Source organism: Callithrix jacchus, chromosome 18, assembly GCF_049354715.1.
Source record: "Callithrix jacchus isolate 240 chromosome 18, calJac240_pri, whole genome shotgun sequence".
NCBI classification, from domain to species: domain Eukaryota; kingdom Metazoa; phylum Chordata; class Mammalia; order Primates; family Cebidae; genus Callithrix; species Callithrix jacchus.
The window spans coordinates 22,500,302-22,521,406 of NC_133519.1; the positions used below are offsets into that span (position 1 = coordinate 22,500,302).

A 21,105-nucleotide genomic window follows, 5' to 3' on the forward strand; every position below is an offset into this window, starting at 1 on the left:
TAACACAGTGACCTCCTTTTCTATCCCACGATCCCACACATTCCTGAGATGTGTTATCACTCAGGCCACCATGTAGGCCCAACCAGCATCTTTCAATGGACATTATTTACCAGAAGTTGGGGGAGGACAAATGGGGCAGGATATGGTACAAATGGTTTTCAGCAGCTTGGGTCTGCTTTCTGGCATACAAGCAGGTTTTGCCACAGTAGGGCAGAGTTTAGGTTAAGATTTTAGGAGTTGGCCGGGTGTGGTGGCTCAAGCCTGTAATCCCAGCACTTTGGGAGGCCGAGGCGGGTGGATCACGAGATCAAGAGATCGAGACCATCCTGGTCAACATGGTGAAACCCCGTCTCTACTAAAAATACAAAAAAAATTAGCTGAACATAGTGGCGCGTGCCTGTAATCCCAGCTACTCAGGAGGCTGAGGCAGGAAAATTGCCTGAACCCAGGAGGCGGAGGTTGTGGTGAGCCGAGATTGAGCCATTGCACTCCAGCCTGGGCAACAAGAGCGAAACTCTGACCCAAAAAAAAAAAAAAAAAAAAATCTCGGGAGTCTACTACACATCCAGCTTAGGGGCTACTACCAGGTGCCCTATAATAATTTTGTGAATAAGGTTTGCCTTTTATTATTATTATTTTTTAAGACAGAATCTGGCTTCATCTTCCAGGCTGGGATACAGTCGCACAATCTCAGCTCACTGAAGCCTCTGCCTCCTGAGTTCAAGAAATTCTCATGCCTCAGCCTCCGGAGTAGCTGAGATTACAGATGTGTGCCACCATGCCTGGCAAACATTTTTCTATTTCTAGTAGAGATAAGGTTTCACTATGTTGCCCAAGCTGGTCTCAAACTCCTGGCGTCCAGTGATCAGTCAGCCTCGACCTCCTAAAGTGTTGGGATTACAGACATGAGCCACTGCACCCAGCCATTGTGACTACATTTTAACTTAAGAATTCTGTAACAGAGATCTCATTGTCTGCAACAAAATTTAATTTCAACGTAATCAAAGGAAACTCATCGAGTGACCCAGCCAGGGAGAGTGCCTAAGGAGAAATGATGAGATGGAATGCAGTGTCCCAGATGAGACACTGGAACAGGAAAGGACATGAGGAATAACCCCAAGAAATCTGGATGAAGTAGAGACTTGGGTTAATAAACACATCTCAATATTTGTTCATTAATTTTAACAAATGCACCATACTAATGTAAGGTGTTAATAATAGGGAAAGTTGGGTGCTGCTACATGGGAACTCTTTGTATGATCTCTGCAATTTCTCTCTCTCTCTCTCTCTCTCTCTCTCTCTCTGTCTCTGTGTGTGTGTGTGTGTGTGTGTAGACAAGCAAGAATGTACTGATACTCCCAGCAATAATGATTTGGTGCCTACCAAGTGTCACATACCATGTAAAAGTGATCTACACATATCTTCATTTATTCCTCACACTAGTGCTATGAGCTGGGCATAATCTGCATTTTACAGGTTAAGAAATTAAAGAGCATAGATGCTAGGTTCCTTGCTCATAATCACATGGCAAGGTTGGTGGCAGATAAAGGGCTCAAATTCAGGTTGACAGGACAGCTCAGCAATACTGCCTCAAATATCCCAAACTGTGAACGTAACAGTTCAAAACAAGCTGCATGAGGGCCATGAAAACAAGGCACACTTTCTAATCTGCCCCACATTAGAAAGAAAAGAGTTTAAAAGCAGAGCACATGCCAGGCACAGTGGCTCATGCCTGTAATCCCAGCACTTTTGGAGGCCGAGGCAGTTGGATCAAGAGGTCAAAACATTGACACTATCCTGGCCAACATGGTGAAACCCCATCTCTACTAAAAATACTTTTTTGAAAAATTAGCTGGGCATGGTGGCAGGCGCCTGTAGTCCCAGCTACTCAGGAGGTTGAGGCAGGAGAATCACTTGAACCTGGGAGGTGGAGGTTGCAGAGAGACAAGATCATGCTACTGCACTCCAGCCTGGCAACAGAGTGAGATTCTGTCTCAAAACAACAAACAAAAAGCACAGCACAGCCAAGACACAACACTCAGTGCTGGAGAGGATGTCCGTAAGTCCACCGATATCACCATACATTCTGTGCAATCAAGACATTTACTTGGATGGGGGTGGGGTGGGCTCCTGTGTGTAATTCCAGCACTTTGGGAGGCCAACACCAATGGATTATCTGAGGTCAGGGTTCTGAGACCAGCCTGGTCAACATGGCAAAACCCCATTTCTATCAAAAATACAAACCTAGCCTGGTGTGGTGGCACACTCCTGTAATTCCAGCTACTTGAAATGCTGAGCTGGAGAAATGCCTTAACCTGGGAGGGGAAGGTTGAAGTGAGCTGAGATTTTGCCACTGCACTCCAGCCTGGGAGTAAAACTCCCTCTCAAAGTATAAAATAAATAAAAGGAGGAGGGTCATGTGCAGTGACTGACACCTATAATCTCAGTACTTTGGAAGGCCTAAGTGGGTGGATCACCTGAGGTCAGGAGAGACCAGCCTAGTCAACATGAAAAAACCTAGTTTCTACTAAAAATACAAATATATAAATATATGCATATGTATAGATATATACATGTACATACATACATACATATATATATCAGCCGGGCAGTGGCACCATTACCCCATTCATCACCAATGTTTGTTGATGTCTCTTTCTCTTTTTTTTTGGAGATGGAGTCTCGCTCTGTGGAGCCTCCCGGGCTGGAGTGCCGTGGTGTAATCTCGGCTCACTGCAACCTCCACCTCCTGGGTTTAAGCGATTCTTCTGCCTCAACCTCCCAAGTAGCTGGGACTACAGACATGCACCACCACGCCTGGCTAATTTTTGTATTTTTAGTAGGGATGGAGTTTCACCATGTTGGCCAGGATGGTCTCGAAATCCTGACCTCCAGTGATCTACCTGCCTTGGGCTCCCAAAGTGCTAAAATTAGAGGCATGAGCCACCATGTCTGGCTTTTTTTTTTTTGAATTGGGGTCTCCCTATGCTTCCCAGGTAGGCCCTCAAGCGATCCTCCCACCTCAACCTCCTGAGTTGCTGAGATTACAGGTGAGTGTCACCTTGCCTGCCATGATTTTGTCACCAGAGACCCCTCTCATTCCCTTTCATAGGAAGTCACTGAGAACCAGAAAAGCTTGAGCCAGAAACTAGGGAAACTGATATTTGAACTCATTTCTGTTGGGTGCCAAACTACTCTGTGCCTCCTTCTGTGAAAATTGGAGGTGGCAAGATCCAGTGGCTCACACATATAATCCCAGCATTTGGGAGGCCTAAGTGGGTGGATCACCTGAGGCCATTGCACACCAGCCTGGACCACGAGTGAAACTCTATATTGGAAAAAAAAGGAAAGAGTAAGAAAGAAAGAAAGAAGAGAGGAAGAGAGAGAATGAGAAAGAGAAGAATGAGAGAGAGAGAGAGAGAGGAAGAAAATCAGAGGCTTTGGTCCCTTAATCTGCCACACTCTGGAGTAATTCTGTCCCTGCATGAATGTGATCTCCTTGAGGCAAAGTCTGGGTCTCCTTCCTCTTGCATGCCCACCCTGGCCTGTCTGTCCCACACTACCTGCTCAATGATGACTGGCCCATGTAGAGTATGGGTTTGAGGCATCCCAAGACTTGGGGGTTGTAGAAGATGTGAGTGAGAAACCTTGGAATGCTCTGCCCATCAAGAAATGCATCCATCTCAGAGTTCAGCCGAGAAGCTGTGCTCCCTCCGATGCCAGTGCTCAGAGCTCCCCTACACAGGGTGGAACCTTGGATGGCCAAGTACATTGGCTCAACATTTGCCTTGAGTAGCTGGGTGCAGTGGCTCTAGCCACTGTTGGATCTGTAATCCTCGCACTTTGAGAGGCTGAGGCGGGTATTCAGAATATGACAAATGTAATATCTGAAATGTTTTGAGTGTAACACAAAATTTGAAAGCAATTTTTTAAATTAGATTTAATTCCATTACATCAATATAAAAAATTCCCTCATGGCAAAACACGGTAAGCAAAGTCAAAGGACAAACAACAAACTTAAAAGCAACAGTGTAAGTCATATCGCCAAGAGCTAATCTGCTTAATATATCTAAAGCTCCTACATATCAATAATAAAAATAACCATATAATAGAAAAATAGGCAGCATATAGGAACAGTGAACTCTCAGAAAAAAAATTACAAATGACTCGAAGATGCCCAAACTCCATAATAAGAGATATATGTTAAAAATCAGAAGAAAATAACATTTTCACCAATCAGATAAACTCTAGTAGCACTCTGTACTGTTGAGTGTATAAGGAAACAGACATACTAAAACTTTGTTGGTGAAAGTCTACACCGATAAAATGGTAATGGAGAACAATTTGGAAATGTGGGAGATGATGTATTTACAAGTACATATTATGTACTTTAGCACTGATATAATAGCAAAAGTGGCAGAGACTACTAAGCATGTTACATTCAGTCGATGGAGTGAATGCTCTGCAGCCATCACAGAGAATGAGGCAGTCCAGTAAGTACCAAGATGAAGTGATTTTTATATACCCAGAGCAGCAGATCTGTTTCCTTCTTGGCTTCACTACTGGTAGAGTCATCTTTGGTAAGGTAATGCAGAACATCTAATTCAAGAATATGACTTCCCATAAATACTGAAGAAGAATTCAAAGCTACCAACTGGGGAAAGAGCTTTTTATAAAGCAGTGTAAAAATCTACAAATTACCTAGAAAACAGAACATCCTGCAGAAAACTCTAACTAAAAACATCCGAAATGGAATTTTTTACTGCACTTGCATGCTAACCTGTCTCATCATCCTACCATATCTGCTTCTTTTCCTCCTCAGACAACCCCAGATAACAGCACAGAGAACCCAGACATCCTTAAACCCCATGTAAGTTCATGATGTTAAAAACAGCCAGAGGGTGATTAACTCATGAATCCCCAAGTGTGTTCTCAGATTATCCACAGGAACCAGAGAGCAGAGAACTTTTCCAAATGCACAGAAACAGAAGCAGAAAGCAAGTGATTTAATCAAGACACCACAGAGATTAAAGATAAGCATCTACTTACCACATGAATGAGTTTGTCTCATTTTGATCTGTGTTAACCAACTATACAAAATTCCTATGAACTGAGAAAAGATTTATTAGACTCCCTTGTGAAATCAGAGGTACTAGATTAACTGAATCCATAACTGCTAAACTATGAAACACAACTAAAGGCTAAACTATGAAGCTTCAGCTTTATTTCAGGCAACCTCCTGACATAAACACAATCCAGATAAAAAATAAAGCTCAACAACATACACACATCCCCCCAAAATCACACAGAGCACGGACACATAGAAAGGGTGGGGCTGCTTTCTATCCACAGCACTGTCAAGCTTGCTCTAGTAAATGAAAGCCAGGAAGCTCATCCCTGAACAGCATGAAGGGGATGAATACAAGAACAAGGAAGCCCTTCTATGAAGAGAGTTTGGAGTGTGTCTCTGTGTATATGTATTCATATTTTTAGTCTCTTTGGTGTGTGAAAGGAAAATAAATCTTGGGGCCCCTAAATCACTAAGCTAAAGGGAAAAGCCAAGCCGGGAACTGCTTAGGGACAACCTGCCTGTCACTGAGATAGATGCATAGCTGATTGCCTCCTTTGGAAAGGCTAATCAAAAACTCAAAGAATGCAAGTACTCCTGTCTCTCACCTATCTGTGACCCAGAAGCTCCTTCCAGCTTCAAGTCTCCTTGCTGTCTTTGCTTCAAGTTGTCCTGCCTTTCCGGACACAACCATTGTACTTACATATGTTGGCTGATATCTCACGTCTCCCTAAAATGTATAAAACTCAGCTGTGTCCAGACCACCCTGGGCACATGCCATCAGGACTTCCTGTAGCTGTCTCAGGAGTGTGCATCCTCAAACTTGGCAAAATAAACTTTCTAAATTAACTGAGACTTGTCTCAAATTTTCAGGGTTACAAATAATACCAGCAAATCCGGAGACCCACTGAAGGGAAAAAGAAGGTATTGTAACTTCATTATGACTGCAAAAATGAATCTGGTATATCCATACAATAGGATATTACTTAGCAAAGAGAAGGAAAAGAACTACTGACACAAAAAACACCATGGATGAATCCAAAATAATCACGTTGAATAAAAAAAGCCAGAAAAAAAGAATATCTACTGTATGATTCTATTTATGTAAGTTAGAAAATGAAAACTGATCTACAGTTACAAAAAGCTTATCAGTGGTTCCCTGTGGATCAGAGGCAGGAGGGAGACAGTACTGAAGGGAACAAGGAAACTGTTGGGATGACAAGTACGTCTATTATCTCTAGTGGTGACAGCTCTATGGCTGAAGACCTATGTGAAAACATCTAACTTTACACTTCTAATATGTGCAGCTTGGGTGTCACTTGACTCCTCAATAAAGCTGTTTAACATTTTTTGATAAAAATAAGTTCGCATTGACCACTAATCGGGTTTAACTGAAACTTTACAAATTGAAGAAGATTATTTTCACTTTCAGAAGGATATCTGATCGCAGTTACATATCATGCTTTGTGGACAAGCAATTTCAGAATAAATACAGATTTCAAATACTTAAATGTCTGTATTTCTTCCCATTCATCCTTTCATGATTTAAAAGGACCTAAAACATTTTACAAAAAATTCCATCGCTTCGAGTTTTTTAGAGGGACTCTGAAATTCAGTAAACATGTAACTTTTTGGAAAAGACAGGACCTTAAACACCATCCTGTCCAACTTTCTCAATTTGAGGAAGTAAACTTAGCCCCTCCCCTTGTAGGGAGTTCATCCAGTCTCATGGCTTTGAAGTCAGCTCTATGTTGCTGACACCTACCTTTGTCATTTTAATCTTGACCTCCCCACTGAACTACAGACATTTATTCCACTGCCCACTAAACCACCTCACTTCACTATCTCATAAGTATCTAAAACCAATTGTGGCCAAAAGTATCTTCTGATTCCCCTCACCACCAACTTCTCCTCAAATTTTCCCCATCTTAGTAATTGAACCATCATACATTCAGTTCTCAACTAAAACCTAGAAATCAACTCTTGACTACTCATCTCCTGCCTTCCACATAGAATCCACACTGGAGTTCTTAGCTCTGTCTGCAAAGCAGGTTGCCAAAGCTGGCCCAGGCTCCATATACACAGCTCCTATGGCTTCTTACCCAGACAACAGCTCTGAAGGGTCCCCATTTCCTCTTCTGCCTCTACCAGTCATCACTACACAGTAGCCACAGTCACAAGACCATCAATCCCCAGACCTAGAACACTCTACAGACTTGCTGCCATCATTAAAGTGACAAACTAACTCCTTATTCTGCCCTAAAATATCAAGGCCCTGTCCACCTCTCTAGCCACAACTACCACTATTTTTCTCTGGATACATTCCAACATTTCATACTGACTGTCTCCAACACACTAAACTCATTTCCACCCCAAAGCCAATGCTTTCCCACCTCCATATCTGGAATGCACACAGATACTTCACCATTCATATCTCAACTCAAATAATATCTTCAAAAGCTTCCCAGACCTCACAACCTACAGAAGAACCCTGGTGAGAAGCTGGTGGTGAGGGGAATCAGGAGCCCTTTAGCCACAATAAGTTTAGAAATGTATTAGGTGTTCAAGTAAATATTTAATTCACTTATCATAGACCCCATTTTACTGATGTTACGGTACTTATCACTATCTAAAATTATTTTGTAAAGTTCTTTGCTTATTTATTATATATGCTAATAAAATTCATTCATTCATTTATTCATTCATTCATTCATTCCTGCTATGCCTATCAGAAGCACTAACCCAAATAAGAACTGTGATCTTTTTTCACTTGAAAGCATTCATTTCCGGGTGCCTGTTACTACTGGTTAAAAAGTACCCATGTGCATTTTTTTTATGTCTATTTTAGTTCTTTTTTAATTCCTAAGTATGACAATTGGGTTTCCACACTCAAACCTGAGTGTGAACCTTTTGACAACATCAGCACATTACCAGTCTGATGTTTAAAAATAAAGGTCAATTTCAACTGTCCTATTAATTTTACAAGATTCCAAATCTCCTTCCTTAAACCTTTTTACGTCATTACATTACCTGTCTGATGTTTAAAAATAAATTTCAATTTCAACTGTCCTATTAGTTTTACAAGTCTTCAAATTATGCTTCTAAAAACCTGAAAAATTCAACGACTGGCCTGCCTCATTATCATGAGATTTCTATTTGATATAATATCAACTTATCAATTTTCATGAATGTTGTTGATTTTGAGACTGCATGGCCTGTCACTATAATAGTACACTTTTTGATAAGGTTAAGGTCAATATAAAAAGTATTTACCTTTAATGATTAAATTGGGATCTCTAATATCTTACCTTTGGGATACTTAGCAAATAGTCACTTACCTAATATACTATCTAAATGCACCAATTTAAATATTTTTAATTTCTTTTTTTCTTTTCTAGAATTTCAAAGCTTTCAGACACTGCTACCAAAAAATCCAAAGTAGATTTTTTACCTGGTTGTTACACATTATAAATGGTCTCATAGGAAATCATTAATCACTGGGATGTACATTTTATAAGGACAGAGATGTTTATCCAGTTTGTTCATTGTATCCCCCAGCACCTATCCCTGGCATATTATCAGCTTAAAATAATATGTATTGTTAAATACCTGCGAGCTCCTGTTTGATCTTATGGAGATCACCATATTATTTCCACATTTAGAGCATACTGCTAATATGTGTAATCTCTTCTTGCTGTTGCTGGATGCCATGAAAATATTAAGCATGATCTGAACAGCAATTCTAAATCACAAGTTCCTGACTTTCAAGTTATACAGTGATATGTGGCAAATGTGTGGCAAGAGATCAACACAGATTTTCGCATAAGGTGTGATCAACATCGATTCTCTTACATTGTGCTGAGGAGGCAATACTCAACATGGAGTCTGGATACACAGACCGCTCTAGGGCTATGGGGAAAGCCACCGACGGAAGACCATCTGTCTGTGCATCTCTGAATATAGACTGCCAGAGTATCAAGTTTTATGCTGATGCCAAGGTGAATGTTAAATAGCGCTACGGGGCTGATAATGAACGTTGCCATAAGAAAGTAGTTAGAAGCAACCATTGTGAATTATAAAAAAGCAGCTCAGTTTTGGTGTGCTGCAAGTAATTTGTACTAATGAAAATGAAAATAGTCAAGTTCATGAATAATCATTCATGAATAATCAAGATTATTCCTAAGACATTACTCTTGCCCTCACATTTCTAAGAAAAAAGCAGCAGAGATACAACTAGTTTGCTGGGAACTACATATAACACAGTGAACATGAGTGGGAATGTGTGTCATCTGAATGCCACTTATCATGTTATAGTAGGCTGACACTGCAGATCAGATGCAAGCAGCTCTCTACCACCTAATACACCCTAAATACAAATCCCTGTTCCATCTTCAACCATGTAACCTCTGGCATTTATAACCTGTTTCTTAATATGAAAATAAGAATAATCCCTGTCTAGATTTGTAAATAATAAAATTTACCAAGAAAAAGAAAAGTAAACATATACTTCTAATTCTTCGATCAGCATGGTCTGCCTACCTGGCTGGCTGGCTGGACAGAGGAGGAGAAGGTTCAGAACCCACTGGGAAAGCTCCTATACAAGGTAAGATGACAAGTCAACAGGCCATTATTTAACAAACAAAACGGCCTTTTATAAAATATGCATTATACCACTTCACACCCACCAAGATGCCTATAATCAAAAAGATAGTAACGATTGACAAGAATGTCAAGAAACTGGAACCCTCACACACTGCTGGTGAGAATAGAAAATAGTACAGTCACTTTGGAAGACAGTGCCTCAAAATGTCAGGTATACTTACCATATGAACCAGTGATTCCACTCCTAGGTATACAAACATAAGTAAAAACAGATCTACACAAAAGCTTCTACACAAATGTTTCGTTCATACTTGCAAAAAACATGAATAAAACCCAAATGTCCATCAACAACAGACAGACAAATAAAATGTGATATATCCATATAATGGAATCATATTTGGAAATTAATAAAAAATGCATGATGATATACAAAGATAGATAAACCTTGAAAACATGCTACTGAAAGAAGTCAGACACAGATGACCACAAGTTGTCTGACTGCACTTACATAAAGCGTCTAGAATAGGCAAATCTAGAGAGACAGAAAGTAGAAGAGTGGTTGCTTAAGGCTGAGAAATTTGTGAAAAATAGGGAGTGACTGTGAATGGGTACAAGATTTTTTTGTGATGGAAATGTTACAGGTTAGACAGCGGTGATAGCTGTACAACTGTGAATATATTAAAACCATTGAACTGTACACTTTAAATGGGTGAGTCCTATGGTATGTGAACTATATCTTGATAACCCTATTAAAATATATTGTGCATTATCTTTAAATAATTATAGCTTTCAACCATCAAATGACATGTCTTATCAAGATGAAGTATGAACATGTTGTCACCCCAACAGCTACATTCCATATGGCTCACAAAGTCCTCTCACAGCCCCAGTCCCCATGACCAAGAGTGTTCCCTAGGGCATTTCTGCCAGAGCTCCCAGAGAAGATGCTTTCTCTTCCTAGGATCATGGGTGCAGCTGGTTTCAACTGGGGCTGCTCCTGTGACAAGAGAGAATAGGCTAACACTCTAAGAAAAGGAGAATGAGAGAGGGAGTGGGGCAGTGGGATAAAGAAGGAGAGGGAAAGAGGAAGGTGAGCAAGGAGGAGACACATAGAGGAAGAGCCCAGTAATTACTGTTGGAGCATCTGCATCCAGCCATGCTGGCTAGTTTAAAGTGGGTTTCAGTAATTTGCTTTTAGGAGAGTCTTAGTATGTTACTTCACTACAAACTCTTTCCCTACTTAACTGATAAACTTTCCAAGGATATATACACAAGTAAAACTAAATCCTGGGCATTTTTTGTTTAATAAAAAGACACATGAAACATTGGCAATAGCACACATAGCTCAGTGGTTAAATGAAGTCAGACAAACTTAGATTCAAATGTGAGTCCCAGGCTTACCTAAGTGACCTTGGGAATACACAATTTAACTTCCTCAAACCTTAGTTGTCACTTCTGTAAAATGGGAGCCCAAGTTTGGTTTTCTTACAGACAGGCCACTGTCCACATTAAATGAAGTAATGAGAAGTATTGAGAAGCAGGGTCTCAATACAGTACCTGGCATATGAGAACACAACAATATGAACCACCATTATTAGTGGTAAACTCATGATTTATCACAGATATATTTACAGCATAAAAAAGTATTGTTTTAAAGCAAAGACAGTATGAATAAGACTAGTAGGTAAGAGCCAGAGAAAACTGTACCATGCTTCACAAAAAAATAATTCTTATTCATTTGGAGAGCATTATTTTTAAGACATGTTAGAAACTAAACCTAATAATGGTAAACACAACAGCCAGAACCAAAAATGCTAATTCATAAAAATCAATTCTGGTTCTTAGCTAACCTTGCCCAGTACATACTTTGGTTGTAGTTATTTCTTCTTAGACTTCAGTCTGCAATCACCTTTGGAAACCACTCCCCACTTGCAAATAGACAGCTTTAGACAACTATGTAGATTGCTAAGCTTTCTGTCCTTCTACAACACTGAATATTATTGCATCCACATGAGAGAATTCCCTCCACTCATCTACTGCCCATAGATATCACTAACTTGGCTCAGACACAAGTCCTCTCCAAAAGTGACCCTGTCATCACCCAGTTCTGAGTTCATTCATTCATTCAACAAAGACTTAGTTAGAACCTACTATGTGCAAGGTACTGTACTGGATACCAGAGATGCAGAGAATAAAAGAGATACCTCTTCCCTGTGTTCTCATGAGGACCTGTTGCCTCCTCATCACAACACTGACCACATTGATTACTGATTTCCTAATTACTTCTCTGCAACCCCTACAGAGACTCTAAGCAACCTGAGGTCAGGGACCACAGCAAAGCTGATTTGCACTGTATCACATTATTTTGAATAAGTCATGGAAAAAACTGAAATGGAATGAGGTGTCAGCACAATATAGCCACAGCATAGCTATTTGCATGGTCAGAGACTCATGCAGAGCAAACTCTGAAGTGTGTAGACACACAAACTTTACAGGTCACTGAGTCTCCCATCCGTGCTGAATATAGCCTGCCCCTGAGATCTTGGCTACATCTAGAGCTTGATCCAAAGTATATGATACAGATATAAAATTACATGATACAAATATAAAATATGCATTTATTTTTATAAATATATGTATTAGATTACCTTTTTATTGAAAATATGTCTATATAAGGTAAAGAATAATAAAGTTGCACATAGATTAGCTATAATGGAATTTCTTAGATGAAATGCACTAATTCCAGAAAACACACAAACTACAACAACTCATCCAATATGAATTTAAATAGCCCTGTAACTGTTAGGAAAACTGGCTTTGTACTTTAAAATCCCATAAACATTTCTAGGTCAGTGAGGTGCGGTGGCTCACACCTGTAATTTCAGCACTTTGGGAGGCCAAGGTGGATGGATCACCTGAGGTCAGGAATTCAAGACCACTCTGGCAAACATGCTGAAACCCTTCTCTACTAAAAATACAAAATATTAGCTGGGCGTGGTAGCGGGTGCCTGTAATCCCAGCTACTCAGGAGTCTGAGGCAGGAGAATCCTTGAACCCAGGAGGTGGAGGCTGCAATGAGCCAAGGTCGTGCCATTGCACTCCAGCCTGGGCAACAAGAGCAAAACTCCATAACCCACCTCCCCACCAAAAAAAAACTTGGCCCAGATGGCTTAACTAAAGAATTCTATCAAATTTTTTAGAAAGAATTAACACTGGTTTTATACAATCTCTCCCAGAAAATAGAAGAGAAACAAATACATCTCAATTCAATAAAGGGAGTGGTCTAGACGTAAGGAGAGTTTAGAACCAAATGCAACCTGTAATTCCAAACTACATCATGTTGTTAAACAGAATTTGATCAGATAACCAGTAAAGCTTGAATAAAGTTGAAGTTGTGATAATAGAAATGTATTAACTTTCTAATTTTGATGGTCATTTTGATATTACACAGAAGAATGTCCTTAGGAAATGCCACTAAAATATTTGGAAGCAATGGGCCAACAAGTCAGCAACTTATTAGCAAATGGTTCAGGGAAAAGCAAATGTATCTGAATTGTACTGGTAACCGTCCCGTAAATGTAATCTTGTTTTAAAACAAAAAAATATATATTTCTTAAAAATACAGGAGGCTATCTTTATGATCTCAGAAGAATTTCCTAAACTAGGTATAATGAATATGAATGTTATAAATTCAGCCACATGAAGATTAAGAACTTTATAAATGGAACATTATTCGGCTTTTCAAAAGAAAAGAAATTCTGGCTTTTATGAGTCATATATCATATGTGACAACATGGATAAAGCCTGAAGACGTGCTAACTCAGATGTGCCACTCACAAAAAGACAAACGCTGTAAGTTTCCACTTATATGAAGTATGTAGAATAGTCAAATTCATAGAAACAAAGGGCCAGCTGCTGGGCATGGGGGAATCAGTTCTGTAAGATGAAAACATGGAGATCTAGTATTCAATGTTGTGAATACACTCATCACTACTGAACTACCCACTTAAAGATGGTTAAGATGGCAGATTTCATGCTTATTGCCACATACATCTATACACTTGTGGATAACACTTGAAGAAAGAAAGGAAATGGTTAACACAATATTGCAGAAGTCTCTCCTCTCTGGGATGTGATCTGAAAAGGGCACACAAGGAACTTAAAAAAAGAAATTTCCTTAAGGTCAAGTACAAGCGGTTTTCATCATCCTCTAAAAGAATAAGCTCCTGCAAATCTACTTTGTAAAATCAACTCCCCAGGAAAGGGAAGATGAGCCAGTACAAAAGCTCTGAAAATAAAGAACTAAAGGACAGGGAAGGCAAAAGGAAAGAATCATGAATTCTTTCAGTATTATTAACTTTAAATTATATTTTCTAAATAATAAAGGATCAATTTCTGTACAAGAATTTAAAGTTATAAGTGGTACTGGTCAAACTAGATGTACTTTATGTAATTACCAAATATCTTTCTAAAATGTGGAGCCAAATAATATCAATCCCTCAGCCTTTCTATATTTGCTCATCACAACAGGAGTCAGACAGGACAGGGGCAGTCCGCAGTGGTCTGAACAAGGGGAAGCAGAAAGAGGCACTGAGGGCCCGCGTTCTGCCTCGAGAAAGCAGAAGCTGGAGGCTACACAGTATACGGCTTCTTCAGAGGCCTCCCACTTCTGACTGGTTTCCTGCTAAGAAAAAAAGGGTAAGGGTCAAAAATATACCCACATGGTTCCTTATGGGGTGGGGGGAGAAATTAAAATGTCTAATTCTTCTTCTCAATAGCTATAAAGCATGCAAATCAAATTCTAAATTTTCTACTGTCAACTGGCTATATCAGCTGGGACTCAGTCAGATACAGACAGGTCACTGAGGCTGACTGAAAATCACCTATATTTTACTCACTTTTATTCACAATGTTTTCAGGAAAAAAATGCTTGATTAAAATTTTTCTCATCATTCTACTCAAAGTACCACAAGCTCTTTATTCTATCAAATGAGATTCTTACTCTGAAAAATACAATTTAATTCTTTAAAATGTGCAACTTCCAGATAGAATCTTGAGTCCTGTCCTATTCCCTGAACCCCAGATTCACATCTTCAATGTTCTTCACATTTCTACTTCAAAGGCTAGCCAGCATCTGAAACTTAACACAGTCAACAGGAATATCTTTCACATACACCCTTTCTCATATCGCAACAGCCATTTCTCTTCCAGGGTGGTGTCAAAGGCTGTCACACTGACCTTCCACTGAGCTGTTAACACTTACACTGTCCATGGGTGGTGAAGCTAAAAGAGCATGGATTGTAACACTCCTTCTGGGGCCTCAGGGCCTGCACAGAGTTTTGCTCCTCCCAGCACCCAAAAGCACTCACCCCAGCTCCTGCACACGCTTACCTGCATGTTCCCTCCCATGACGGGTTCAGCACAGGGGGTTCTAGTGAGTGGAGTCTGCCCCTGCCAGTGCCTAAGTGCTGATTCCAGCTCCCACACCCCAGTTCCCACCAGCAAAGCGTTCAGTGAAATTATCCTGCTTCAGTATCTCAGTCAGGTGACCAAATCAACATCAACAGTGATCAGTCACATTGAAAGTACACACCCTTTCCTTTGTATGATGTGATGAAAAGGACACTTCATCTTTTTGGTCTCCCTCCCAGGCATCCATAAACCCAGACGTATTATGAGAAACACATTTGATAAATCCCACTTGAGGGACATTCTACAAAATACGTGACCAGTAGTCCTCAAACCTGACAAGGTCACCAAAAAAGAAAGGAAAGTCTGAGAAACTGCCACAGTCTAAAGGAAGCTAAGGAGACACAAAGACTAAATGTAATATGGTAACCTGCATAAGATCCAGGAACACAAAGAAGGACCTTGTTATAAACTGAATGTTTGTGGCCCGCCCAGAATCCTCATATGTTGAAGCTTTAACCTCAAATGTAATAGTATGTGGAGCTAGGGCGTTTGGGAGGTAATCAGCGTTGGATGAAGTCATGAGGGCAGGGCCCTGGTCTGATGGGATTAGTGCTCTTATAAGGAAACAGAGCTTGTTCTTTCTCTCTTCTGGCAAAAACACACCTAGGAAAGGGGACTGTGCCGTGTGCAAGTGAGGAAGAGACTCCTCACTGGAACCCAACCATCCTGGCACCCAATCTCAGACTTTCTACCTCCATATCTGTGAAAACAAATTTCTTTTGTTTAATCCACTCAGTCTATGGAATTTTATTATGGCAGCTAACTGATACAGACCTTAAGTAAAAACTAAAGAAATCAATCATGTATAGAATTTAGTCCATAATAATGAATCAATATTACTTCACTAAATGTGACAAATGACCACACTAATGTAACATTTTAACAATATGAAAACTGGATGTAAGTTATTTGAAAACTCTACTAGTTTCACAACTTGCTGTAAATTTAAAACTCTTCTAAAATACAAAGTGTATTTCTAAAAATTCGATGGCTTCCTATATTTTTCTTAAACCAAAGGCCTCCCAATCTCTTTTACTCATCATCTAATACTTACACCTTGTTTACTCTGGTGTACCATGTTCACCTTTACAAGGGTTACACAGTATGAGTTACATACATGTACATGCCTGTCAAAATTGATTAAAGTACACACTTAAGATCTATGCATTTCTCTATATATGTTATACTTCAATTACAACTGTTTTAAAATATATGATTGCCTCATCACAAGACAGAGTTTTACTCCTGTTGCCCAGGCTGGAATGCAATTCGCTCACCGCAACCTTCGCCTCCTGGGTTCAGGCGACTCTCCTGCCTCAGCCTCCTGAGTAGCTGGGATTACAGGCATGCACCACCATGCCCGGCTAACTTTTGTATTTCTAGTAAATATGGCATTTCACCATTTTGGTCAGGCTGATCTTAAACTCCTGACCTCAGGTGATTCACCTCCCCCAGCCTCCCGAAGTGTTGGGGTTACAGGCGTGAGCCACCTCGTCCAGCCCACCTTACTTTTCAAGTTACAGATGAACTGAACATCAGCACATCAGAAACTAACAAAGAACACAAATATGCTCAATGATATCTGATGTCTTCTAAATCACACATCTGGCCCTTTTCATGGCACAGCTCTCCCTTAGTCCAATTCCTTCCTCAAAACCTTCTCTCCATATTTTCCTTTAATCAAAATCACCTACTAAACTTTTCCCTTTAAATCACCTACTAAACTAGAAACAAAATCATCTGGAAAGCAAGGCCTACAAAGGCAAACCTCAGATGCTAGATACTTCCTATCTTACAGCATGGTGTCACCTCACTTGATAATAGAGCTTTTACTAGGATTTAAGGCCTACTGAACAAATACTGTGGCTACCTCAAGGTCACTCTGGAATTCTCAGTAATGATTAAACAACACAGGAGGAGTCAATGGCAAGATCTTTTGCTCCTTTTCCTTCCCTGGCCTCAGCCTTATTGCAAAACACTCCCTCCCTTCTGCTACCTGGCCCCACAAGGCATCTTCTTACATTCCATGTGGACCAATCATTTCTATCATCTCATAAATTCTATACTCACTCTAGTAAAAAGTTAACTGTTTTTGTTACACTAAAGTCCTTTTCTTCATCTGACATTAAACGACTACTTCTATAATTTTCTAATTTTTCAAAACACTGTTAATTTGCACACACCAAATCAACATACTTCTACATTGTATTTTTGCACTTTTCATTTCCTGATTTGCCTTTTTCCTGCAGACTCACACTATTTGATCACAACAAATTCCTAAGCTTTTTCTCAACCTGGACTATTTACATTATAAAAACATCCCATGTTCTCTAAAATGCTCAATTTAAAAATAATAGCTAAATGATTTTATTCATCCAATTTTACAATATGAGTTTTTTGTTATTTCAAGAACTTTGTCAACACGCAAGTCAATTCTTAGGTGCTTCAAAGAAACAATTATCAGTATGAAAAGTTAAGGCTTATGTGGTATTAATCAAATATTCTCAAGACTTGCTCAAATAGAAAACAACTGTAAATATACTCACATGTTGCTTAATAATGGGGGTACATTCTTAAAAATGCATCATTAGGCAATTCACCGTGGACATCACACTGGATGTCCTAGACAGTCTAGCCTACTACACATGCACCTAGACAGTCTAGCCTACTACACATGCACCTAGATGGTACAGTCTATTACTCCTAGGTTGCAGACCTATATAGCAGCTTACTGTAATGAATACTATAGTATGTGTGTATCTAAACATAGAAAAGGTACTGTAAAAATACAGCATAAAAGATAGAAAATGGTATCTTTTCTATATAGGGCACTCACCTATATAGGGCACTCCCCATGCATGGAGACTGCAGGACTAAAAGTTGTTGTGGGGAAGTGGGGGGTGAACGAATGCTAAGGTCTCAGACATTGCTCTACACCACTATTGACTTTATAAAGACTTTACACTTAGGCTACTCGGAGAAGTTCTTCTTTCTTAACTTTTTTTATTTTACAAACTTTAAAACTCTTCTATAATTGCACTTAGTTTAAAACACACATTGTACATTTGTACAAAATATTCTTTCCTTATATCCTAATTCTATAAGCTTTGTTCTAGTTTTAATTTTAAAGCTTTTTCTTAAAAACTAAGACAAAAACACCCACTAGCTTGGGCCTGCACCGGGTCCAGATCATGCACATCACTGTCTCCCACCTCCAATCTCGTCACACTGAAAGGTTTTCAGGGGCAACAACATGCATGTAGCTGTCACCTGCTATTATGACAGTGCCTGCTGGAATATTTCCTGAAAGACCCGCCTCAGGCTGTTCTATAGTTAACTTTTCTTTTTAATTAACAGAAGCACACACTAAAACAATGATAAAATGGGTAGGAAATACACAAACCAATAATATATTTAATGTTATCAAGTATTACGTACTGTACATAATTGCATATGCTACACTTCTACAGGGACTGGCTGCACCGGAAGTTTGTTTACACCAGCATCACCACAAAAACATGAGTAACTAAGAAATTATGAATACTGCAGCTTCACTAGGCAATGGGAATTTTTCAGCTCCCTTGTAATCCGTGGGACCAAAATCATATATGAGCTCTGATGACCTCACTGGCTCTATGCAGTACATAACTGTACTACACAAATTAGGGCTATACGTGGCTGTACAAATTTATAGTAGTCCCAAGCTACAAACTCAAGACCTTCAGCTAAACAAAGACAGACATGTCAAAAAGTTTTAAGTCCTGTCTCCTTCCCCGGATTCTCCTGATTATTTCAGTACTGAAAAGAACTTTCTCTGATTGCTGAAATGTTTAAATGAGTTCATTACTATGAAAAAGGTATTATTAGTGTGACATGGTAAAAGCCCCATAAAACTGCATACCTCAACCATACCTCGGCTTTCTATTGAAACTGCTCTCTGCAACTCAAATGTGACAGGCAGGCAGTCAAAACCCATGCCATCTTGGCCCCTGCAACTTGTAATAAGTAATTAAGGACTGTAATTTCCACCCTACCCAGACAATGTGTAAACAAATGCTAATCTTGGCTTTTGTGAACCACTTAAGTAACAATCAGAATGTCAAAAGTCCCCTGGCCCTCGGAGGACTCCAATGCAAACTGTCGCCAAAGTGCAGTAGCACTTAAGCTTCTCTGTGCCCCTCGCACCCATCAACGCCATCTCTAATGCACCGTTCACACCTAGACCCACGCCTCAGCCTTTCCGGGGGTGTCTGGAGCCCCTCACCCTCCTCTTCACCTAGGAATCCACTGGAATGTCCGGAGCCCCTCACGCTCACCTCCACCCAGGAGGTGATTCACAGTATCCACTATCCCTCAGAACGTCTGAAGCCCCCCACCCCCGCCCCTCACCCTCACTCCCGAGGTGGTTTTATGGGTATAAAAGGTCTTGACACCCTCCTTTCGGGCCACGGGTTGGAGAGACGCGAGTCTTCCGTGGCCGCGGGCAATAAAGACCCTGCAATTTGGCATACTTTTGTCTTGGTGTTGACTTTCTATGCTCAGACCAGTACAACATTAGCATAAGAAAGAAAATATTTCAGCATGGGAGGAGAGATAAGCCTATGGCAGACACCGGTTCAGAGAACGGAAAGAAAGGGGGAAGAGAAAGAGAATGTGAACACAGGCCGGTCTCCCTAAAAGAAATGTAAATGTATATGGCTATCTCCCTTGCTCCTCATCAGCAATATGTTTTTTTACAGACACCTACCCTGCATTTGCTGATACACTGGCAGCAACCTGTTTAAATCAGGAGTGTGACATGCTACACTGCATGTCAGGGTGGAAAACAGCGATGATCTTCCACAGGGCTGAGAAGATGAAAAACACTAAATTCTGATCAATTTATTAATAAACAGAGAACAGCATTTTCTTCAAATACACGATTAATTTCACTACCAATAGTGAAATTTATTCACAGGATACACATTATAACTGCTGTTAAAGATAGGTGGGCATGACCGCAATAAGAGATTTCAACAGAAGGCAGAATTATTTATTTTTTTTCTATTTAATTATTTTGTATTTGACACTCGTTCCACATAAGTTTATTTGAAAGAGTAAAGTGCAAGGCAGCCTGTACCCTAATGTCAGGTTTCCAGCTTTGCTGCTAGGAAAAGCAGTCTGGGTAAGAGAATCTATTATAAATGAAATCCCCTAAGCCTAACAACGAGCGCACATTCCAGCTAAGGACAGTGAAGCAGTATCCCTAGTAAAGTGCAAACACTTACTTGGAGGTTAAGTACTACAAACAATTGTAAGCAAAATTTCCAAAGTCAACTACCTTTAGCTTGGGGCTAGAGCAACCAATACCCTATCTCCCACACCCGGCATCAACAACTTCCTTAAATCTTATGCTGAATTCTCGCAACAAAATGCTTCCAAGCTTTCTTTGCTGAATAAAAATGGTGCTGCTTTTCCCGTCACATTATTGTTGATTTCTCAGGAATCCTTAGGCCCTTTAACCATCAAACTCAATTGGCCTCATTTAAATGCCACCCTTCCCTGAACACTGCCAAATGCTTTTTTGAGGGTTGAGCCAGGAGGTAAGGGTGGCTGCTTCTATCTACAAGGCTGCATCTTTCTCAGCTAGAATCCTGGGGATAACTCCCTCTCACTTTTCTTCATAACATCGGCCCTCCCCGAAACTGTTGCCTCTGTCTCTCTTAAACCACACTCCGATGCAAACTGTCGCCAAAGTGCAGTAGCACTTAAGCTTCTCTGTGCCCCTCGTACCCATCGACGCCATCTCTAACGCACCGTTCACACCTAGACCCACGCCTCAGCCTTTCCGGGGGTCGTTCAGAGCCACCCGCAGGGCAGGCACCAGCACGCCGGCCTCTCCGGAGCACAGCCTTCCGCTAAGTCTACATCCCAGCCTGTGCACCCAAAGGGACCCAACGACTGAGTCCCAGCCCCGCTGCGGC

At 40.3% G+C, this 21,105-nt stretch overlaps 1 protein-coding gene and 1 pseudogene across 17 annotated transcripts in view; one reads left to right on the forward strand and one right to left on the reverse strand.

Annotated features, from left to right (window-relative positions):
• The window catches only part of LOC103791242 (uncharacterized), a 101,173-nt gene that overhangs the window by 79,535 nt on the left and 533 nt on the right, over nt 1–21,105 (reverse strand). For 11 of the 17 annotated variants that reach the window (XR_013529477.1, XR_013529476.1, XR_013529474.1 and 8 more), the window contains exon 1: nt 1–15,196. This exon is cut by the window's left edge and continues 43,070 nt beyond it. The exons of the other annotated variants lie outside the window; for them this stretch is intronic. The gene's annotated coding sequence lies outside the window, so the exon portion shown is untranslated. Of the gene's footprint in view, nt 15,197–21,105 lie in introns of those variants that run through there. 17 annotated transcript variants of the gene reach the window in all.
• On the forward strand, nt 7,916–8,009 carry LOC118149373 (small nucleolar RNA U13; annotated as a pseudogene).